The sequence below is a fragment of the Psammomys obesus genome, unplaced genomic scaffold, assembly GCF_907164565.1.
Source record: "Psammomys obesus unplaced genomic scaffold, mPsaObe1.curated_primary_1811, whole genome shotgun sequence".
Classification (NCBI taxonomy): domain Eukaryota; kingdom Metazoa; phylum Chordata; class Mammalia; order Rodentia; family Muridae; genus Psammomys; species Psammomys obesus.
Genome location: NW_026594354.1, coordinates 3,384,970 through 3,392,073, shown reverse-complemented (window position 1 = coordinate 3,392,073; position 7,104 = coordinate 3,384,970). Strand labels below are relative to the sequence as shown.

Below are 7,104 nucleotides of genomic sequence, written 5' to 3'. Positions count from 1 at the left end.
AGGAACAAGACAGCAATCTCAAGATGATCTCCTCAACGGCAAACAAACAAACAAACAAACACCCCCCAAAAAACAAAAACAAAACCTATTTTAGTATCAGTTAAAAAATAGGAAAGAAATGAATACACTCACTCTATAAGTTCATAATAATACTTTAGGAGCTTACTTATCACCTTTAGAGAGTGCTACAACTCAAAAGATGGAAATATGGATTTGTTTGGGCATAGGATTTGAAGTGAGTGAGAGATAATCTGATTAAATCTACCATGAAACTGCTATTTCACTTCCAATGAGTACAAAAGAAGAAATGCATGCATGAGCTGTTGAACTAAATGTGGCCAATTAAAAAGAGGAACATGAGCAAAACAAAACAAAACAAAACTAAAACCCAAACAAATGCCACTATCTCATATGACGGTGGGTAAAAAAAGGGGAGTTAATTTATGTAGATAAACTTTTCATAGTATGAAAGAGAATACAAAGTAAGACATTTACAGATTAAAACTATAGGCATTTAGTCATTAACATCCATATATAAATTAATGCACCACTCCTAACACAACCAACTAACCAAAAAAGAAAGGAAGAAAGAAAGAAAGAAGGAAAGAAAGAAAGAAAGAAAGAAAGAAAGAGAAAGGAAAGGAAAAAGGCAGCTAATACAGGGTGTCAATAAGAATAATTTCCACACCTCATTTTTGTAAAGGTTTTTTTTTTAGCATTTGTTTATAATTATACTTATATGTCTATATGGGAATTCAGGTAGCCAAATAGTCCAGAGGAGTTAGAGCCCCTGAAGCTCAAGTTACATGCAGTTGTAAGCATGCTGAATTGAATTTAGATGCTCTCTGCAAAGGCATATCTTTTATGTCACGTCTCCAGCCCCTAGTTTTTATTTATTTATTTTGTTTAAATTATTTTTTATTTATTACAGTTTATTCACTTTGTATCCTAACTATAGCCGCCCCCCCATCCCTTCCCAATCTCTCCCTCTCTCCCTAATCTCCTCCCCCCCTCCCCAAGTCCACTGATAGGGGAGGTCCTCCTTCCTTTCCATCTGACCCTAGTCTATCAGGTCTCATCAAGACTGTCTGCATTGTCTTCCTCTGTGGCCTGGCAAGGTTGCTCCCCCCTCAGGGGGAAGTGATCAAAGAACCAGCCACTGAGTTCATGTCAGAGACAGCCTCTGTTCACCTTACTAGGGAACCCACTTGGATACTGAGCTACCATAGGCTACATCTGTGCAGGGGTTCTTGGTTATCTCCATGCATGGTTCTTGGTTGGAGAATCAGTCTCAGAATTCTTTTAAAGAGCCTGATTAGTGAATGTCATGTGCTGAAAGATTTGTTTTATACAGGTCTTTGATGTAAAATTGGGAGACCAATTTGTCATTGGTGTCTAGTACAAAGCAAGGAACTAGGTAGTACTATTTCTTATATTCCAGTAACCCAAGGCTATTTTTAGAGTCAATTAATTCAGCAGTAATAATGATTATCAGAATCAAACACTGAATCTCCTCCTTATAGTGATAAACCAGAACTAAGCTCATCTCTTTATTATCTTTAAATTAAATCCCATTTATATGTTACTTTAACAACAGGTAGGCCACTGATACTCAACAAAAATATAATGGCAGTCATAAATCTAATTTAAAAGATTTTAGTCCCACATTTTGAAAAAAATAAAAAGACAAATAGTTAGTTCATTTTCACAATATACTATATCAAACACAAAATATCCAAAGTATCTTTCAGTATGAAATCATGTTAAAATTAAAATATCTTGAGGCGTTCCAAGATGGAGGTGACCAGTGTGCACCATATCTGAGGTGCACAGGACCCAAAACTCAGAAGTTGGTGAGTGGAGGGGCAGCTGAAGCCAAAACATCCACACTGAGGCTTCCTGGGTGAGAGGGGACAACCTGTGAGCTGGGACAGTTTGTATATAGGTCACTTGTGGACAACTCCAGGGACTAAGAGTGGAGAATATTCAATCCCTTTCACTTCCCCTTTTGCCAAGCGTGGGTATCCCTGCTTGGCCTGGCGGCCTGCATAGGCCTCTGCCCCAAGCACTGAGACAGCTTGGCTGAGACTTCAGTGATTGTCCCAAATACAAGCCTCTGTGCTCAGTGACTGAAAAAGCACAGGCAGGCCTCCCAGGGGAAGGGGGAGATTGCTGCTGGGGTGTATTTTATTGAATATTTTTGCATCAATGTTCATAAGAGAGATAGGTGTGAAGTTCTCTTTTTTGTTGGGTCTTTGTGTTGTTTAGGTATCAAGGTGACTATGGCTTTGAAAGTCTGGTACAATTCTGGGCTGAAACCATCTAGCCCAGAGCTTTTATTGGAAGGGAGTCTATTGATGACTACATCAATTTCCTTTGGGGATATAGGACTATTAATCTTTTACCTGATCTTTACTTAATTTTGGTAGATGGAATCTATCAAGAAAATTGTCCATTTCTTTTAGATTTTCAAATTTTGTGTCATATAGGCTTTTGCAGTACGACCTAATGATTGTTTGGATTTCCTCACTGTCTGTAGTTATGTCCCTCTTTTAATTTCTGATTTTGCTGATTTGGATAGTTTCTCTCTGCCTTTTAGTTAGTTTGTCTAAGGGTTTGTCTGTCTTTTTGATTTTCTCAAGGAACCAGCTCTTGGTTTCATTGATTCTTTGGTTTCATTGGTTATTTGTTTTTAATTGTCCATTGTAGACACATTGTGTATACCAACCACCCATCAGTCACTTTGTAACCCTCTTACCATTTAGGTATTATAGTGTATTCAAGTAAACCTTATAAAACAGTCTACTGCTACACCACCCTGCCTACATTATTCACTTTACTTCACCATGTAGGTATCATAACATTTTATATCAGCATAGGAAGTGTAAATACAAAAAGTAAAGTACAGATAAGTGCAGATAAGGAGGAACTTCAGATATTTAGAGGGAAATCACAATTACAGAGTTATATAGCAACATATTTTTACAGGAATTCTTTATATTGTCAATTGTAGAAATTGCCTAATGTAGAAATTTTACTTGATTATAAGCATCATGTATAGGAAAATGCTGAGATGTAGAGATTATTACTGAGGTTTCACAAATTCACTAAGAAGATTTTGGCTGAAGCATGTCCACCATGAATAAGGGGAACACACACACACACACACACACACACAAACACACACACACACACACACACACTGTGTGTATAAAATTCTTTATTGTAAAATGATGAAGAGGCTGAGAAAGATTACCTATTAATGGTTACATTATCGATATGCAGAACTTGGCAGAATGTAGATGCGTCTGTGTAAAGTGAATCTAGTAATCGCTACACTATGGAAACTGGATAAATATGTAATGTTCACACACTCAAAACATTTTCATTTGTTTGTAAAGGAATAATGGAGCCCATTTAGATATGATATAAAAAGACTTAGAGCTCATCATCATTAATTTGCATATGACAACTGAAACATGAACTTATAATTGGCAGCTGACAAAATCAAGATAGAAAACACATGTGTAAAAATACCTTTAAAGAATTTCAGTGTTCTGCAAGAACAAATCAAAGATGAAATATTATAAAATACTGGTTTGGGGAATTGTTTATAATTTGGTTCCTTTTTCCCTCCCCCTGATAGGGGATCAGCCTTGCCAGGCCATAGAAGAGGACAATGCAGCCAGTTCTGATGAGACCAGATTAAGCTAGGGTCAAATGGAAGGGGAGGAGGACCTCCCCTATCCATGGACTTGGAGAGGGGCATAGGAGGAGATGAGGGAAGGAGGATGGGATTGGGAGGGGAAAAGGTAGGGGGTTACAGCTGGGATACAAAGTGAATAAACTATAATTAATATAAAAATAACAATTTAATTAAAAATAACTTTTTCAAGCATTATAATATTATGGACATACTATTCTTTAACTTCACATGTATAGAAATTTTGTGTATCACATGTCATGGAAATATCAATATTGGCAGCACACAGTATTCAGTCATAGATATTTACAGAAACAATACAGAAAATGCTCTAGAGATGAAAGAACTATATAGATAAAATCTTAGTCCTCCTGTCTCTGTATGAACTCAGTGGTGGGCTCTTTGATCATCTCCCACGGATGGGGGTGCAGCCTTACCAGGCCGCAAAGAAGGACAATGCAGCTAGTCCTGATGAGACCTGATAGGCTAGGGTCAGAGGGAAGGGGAGGAGGACCTCCCCTATCAGTGGACTTGGAGAAGGGCATGGGAGGAGATGATGGAGGCAGAGTAGGATTGGAAGTGAATGAATGAGAGGTCTACAGCTGGGATATAAAGTGAATAAACTATAAATAATATAAAAAATTAAAAAAATAAAATTTCAGAGGCCCTCTGTGGGAGGCTTCTAACTCGTTTCCTGTTTTCTTCTTCTTCTGATGTCCATCCTCTTTGCCTTTCGGGATGGGGATTGAGCATTTTAGCCAGAGTCCTTCCTCTAAATTAGTTTCTTCAGGTGTATAGATTTTATCCTATATTGTATGTCTATATGAATGAGAATATACTGTGTGTGTCTTTCTGCTTCTGGGATAGCTCACTCAGGATGATCTTTTCCAGTTTGTACCATTTACCTGCAAATTTCATGATTTCCTTGTTTTTCATTGGTGAGTAATATTCCGTTGTGTAGATGTACCACAATTTCTGTATCCATTCTTCAGTTGAGGGGCATCTGGGCTGTTTCCAGCTTCTGGCTATTACAAATAAAGCTGCTACAAACATGGTTGAGCAAATGTCCTTTTTGTGTACTTGAGCCTCTTTTGGATAAATGCCTAGGAGTGGTATAGCTGGATATTGAGGAAGCGCTATTCCTAGTTGTCTGAGAAAGCGCCAGATTGATTTCCAGAGTGGTTGTACAAGTTTACATTCCCACCAGCAGTGGAGGAGGGTTCCCCTTTCTCCACAACCTCTCCAGCATGTGTTGTCACTTGAGTTTTTCATCTTGGCTATTCTGATGGGTGTAAGGTAAAATCTCAGGGTCGTTTTGATTTGCATTCCCTTAATGGCTAATGAGGTTGAGCATTTCTTTAAGTGTTTCTCTGCCATTCGATATTCCTCTACAGAGAGTTCTCTGATTACCTCTGTTTCCCATTTTTTAATTGGATTGCTTGGTTTGCTGCTTTTCAGCTTCTTTAGTTCTTTATATATACTGGATATTAGCCCTCTGTCAGAAAAAAAGTTTGGCAAAGATCCTTTCCCAATCTGTAGGCAGTCGTTTTGTTTTGATGACGGTGTCCTTTGCTGACATTCATGGCTAACTCTGCTGTGCTGCCCAGGTGAGGTGTAGAACCAACTCTTCCAAGTGCTGCAGCAGTGAGGGCCAGAGATAGACCTCCTGCTCTCATTATCCCAAGGTCAGGTGTAGGTGACAAGGAGAAAGGGTAGAAGAGGGCATCTCTCCCTCACCCATGCAGCCACCCATGCAACTACATGGCAGAGAAGGTACAGAGCCAGCTGTCCCACACTCACCACTGGGGCTGGCTCATCTATGCCTCTGCCATTAGAATCATCTCTATTGTGCTGCTCAGGTGAGGTGCAGGGCCTGCTTTCCCATGCACTGCAGCAGGTGAAGGGCAGGGTCAGCTCTCTTGCTTTCATGACCTTATCAGGACCTCTCCCTCTCACCACTGGTAGTGAGGGCAAAAGCAAGTGGAGTGAATCCTTTCCTTGCCTATGCCACTGCACAGCAGACAAGGGTCAGGGGCAGCATTTCCATGCTCACACCCTCAGGCGGCCTTACCTGTAACCCTCATGTCCAGGAACAGCTTTACTATAACTACCCAGGCAATATACATGGCCTGCTTTTCCCAAGTACTGTAGTAGGTAAAAAGCAGGCCTGGCTCTTCCTCTCTGATGACCTTGGGGCCAGCAATTTTGCCTACCAAAAGTGTCAAGGGGCAAGAGGGGAACATCTCACTCTCACAGATGTCACTGCATGGAGGAAAAATGGCAGGGCCATCTCTCCCATACTCAAACTCTTCTGGACAGCTCACCCATACCCTCTCCACCAGGATTACCTCTACTGTGCTGCCCAGGAGATGTATAGGGCCTGCTCTCCTGAATGCTGTAGCTGGTGAGGGATAGGGACATCTCCCCTGCTCTCATGACCTCAGGGCCAAGTCTCCCACATGCCAGAGGGGGTAGGGGTAAAGGAAGGAGGGTATCTCTCCTTTATCCATGCCACCACACTGAGATGAGTGGCAGGGACAGCTCTTCCAGGCTCAAATACTTTGGGCCAGCTCACCCACAACTCCTGCAATGTGTGGGTTCCACTCTCCTTAGTATGGTAGTTCGCTAGGGGCAGGGTCAGCTCTCCTGCTCTCATGTCCCAGGACCAGCTCTCCACAATGCCAAGGTGAGGAGTAAGGACAGTTCTACACATCCCTATGATATCAACATGTCCCCAAGAGGCAGCATAGTCCAGAAATGTATGCGTGGAATTTGGTGGTAACAGACTCCTGCTGCTGCAGGCCCACAGACCCAGATGTGAGTCCTGGTGGGAGCACAGACCAGGACTCTACCATGTTTCCAGACAGTATCAAGAGCTGTTCATGCCAGGCTGTTCCTCACTATCCTCAAATCTCCAGTTCTGCCTCTTTTCATTGTGCTCACTTTCTTCTGTTTCTCTTTATCTTCCTTTTATCTACCACTTACTAGCTCCTCTTAGTGATGCCTGCAGTCTCTTAGTGTCTGAGGTTGTCTAAGGAGTGGTATTATGAGTTTCTGTTCTGAGCTCTGAACATTGAGCATAGACATAGCCTCTCTCCTCTCCACCACCCAGTGATGTACACATGACACAGCAGCAACACCTACAATGCCTCTACCGGCAGGAAGGTCAAAGTACTTTTATTTGCTGATGATATGATTGTATACATAAGTGACCATATGTACTTTACCAGGAAACTCTATAGTTGAAAAACACTTTCGATAAACAGGATAGAAATTAATACATGACAATCAGTAGCTCTCCTATACACAACAAATGGCAACTCGACTGAGGGGAAAGATCAAGAAAATAGTGCCTTTATGATAGGCTCAAAAATATCTTGGTGTAACTCTAAGTAAGCAAG

At 41.0% G+C, this 7,104-nt stretch overlaps 1 non-coding gene across 1 annotated transcript; it reads right to left on the bottom strand.

Annotated features, from left to right (window-relative positions):
- Positions 1-6,736: 6,736 nt before the first annotated feature.
- LOC129685242 (small nucleolar RNA SNORA17) lies at positions 6,737-6,865 on the bottom strand. Its single transcript, XR_008721462.1, has one exon. It is a non-coding gene; the product is annotated as a small nucleolar RNA SNORA17 (small nucleolar RNA).
- Between the last annotated feature and the right edge of the window lie 239 nt (positions 6,866-7,104).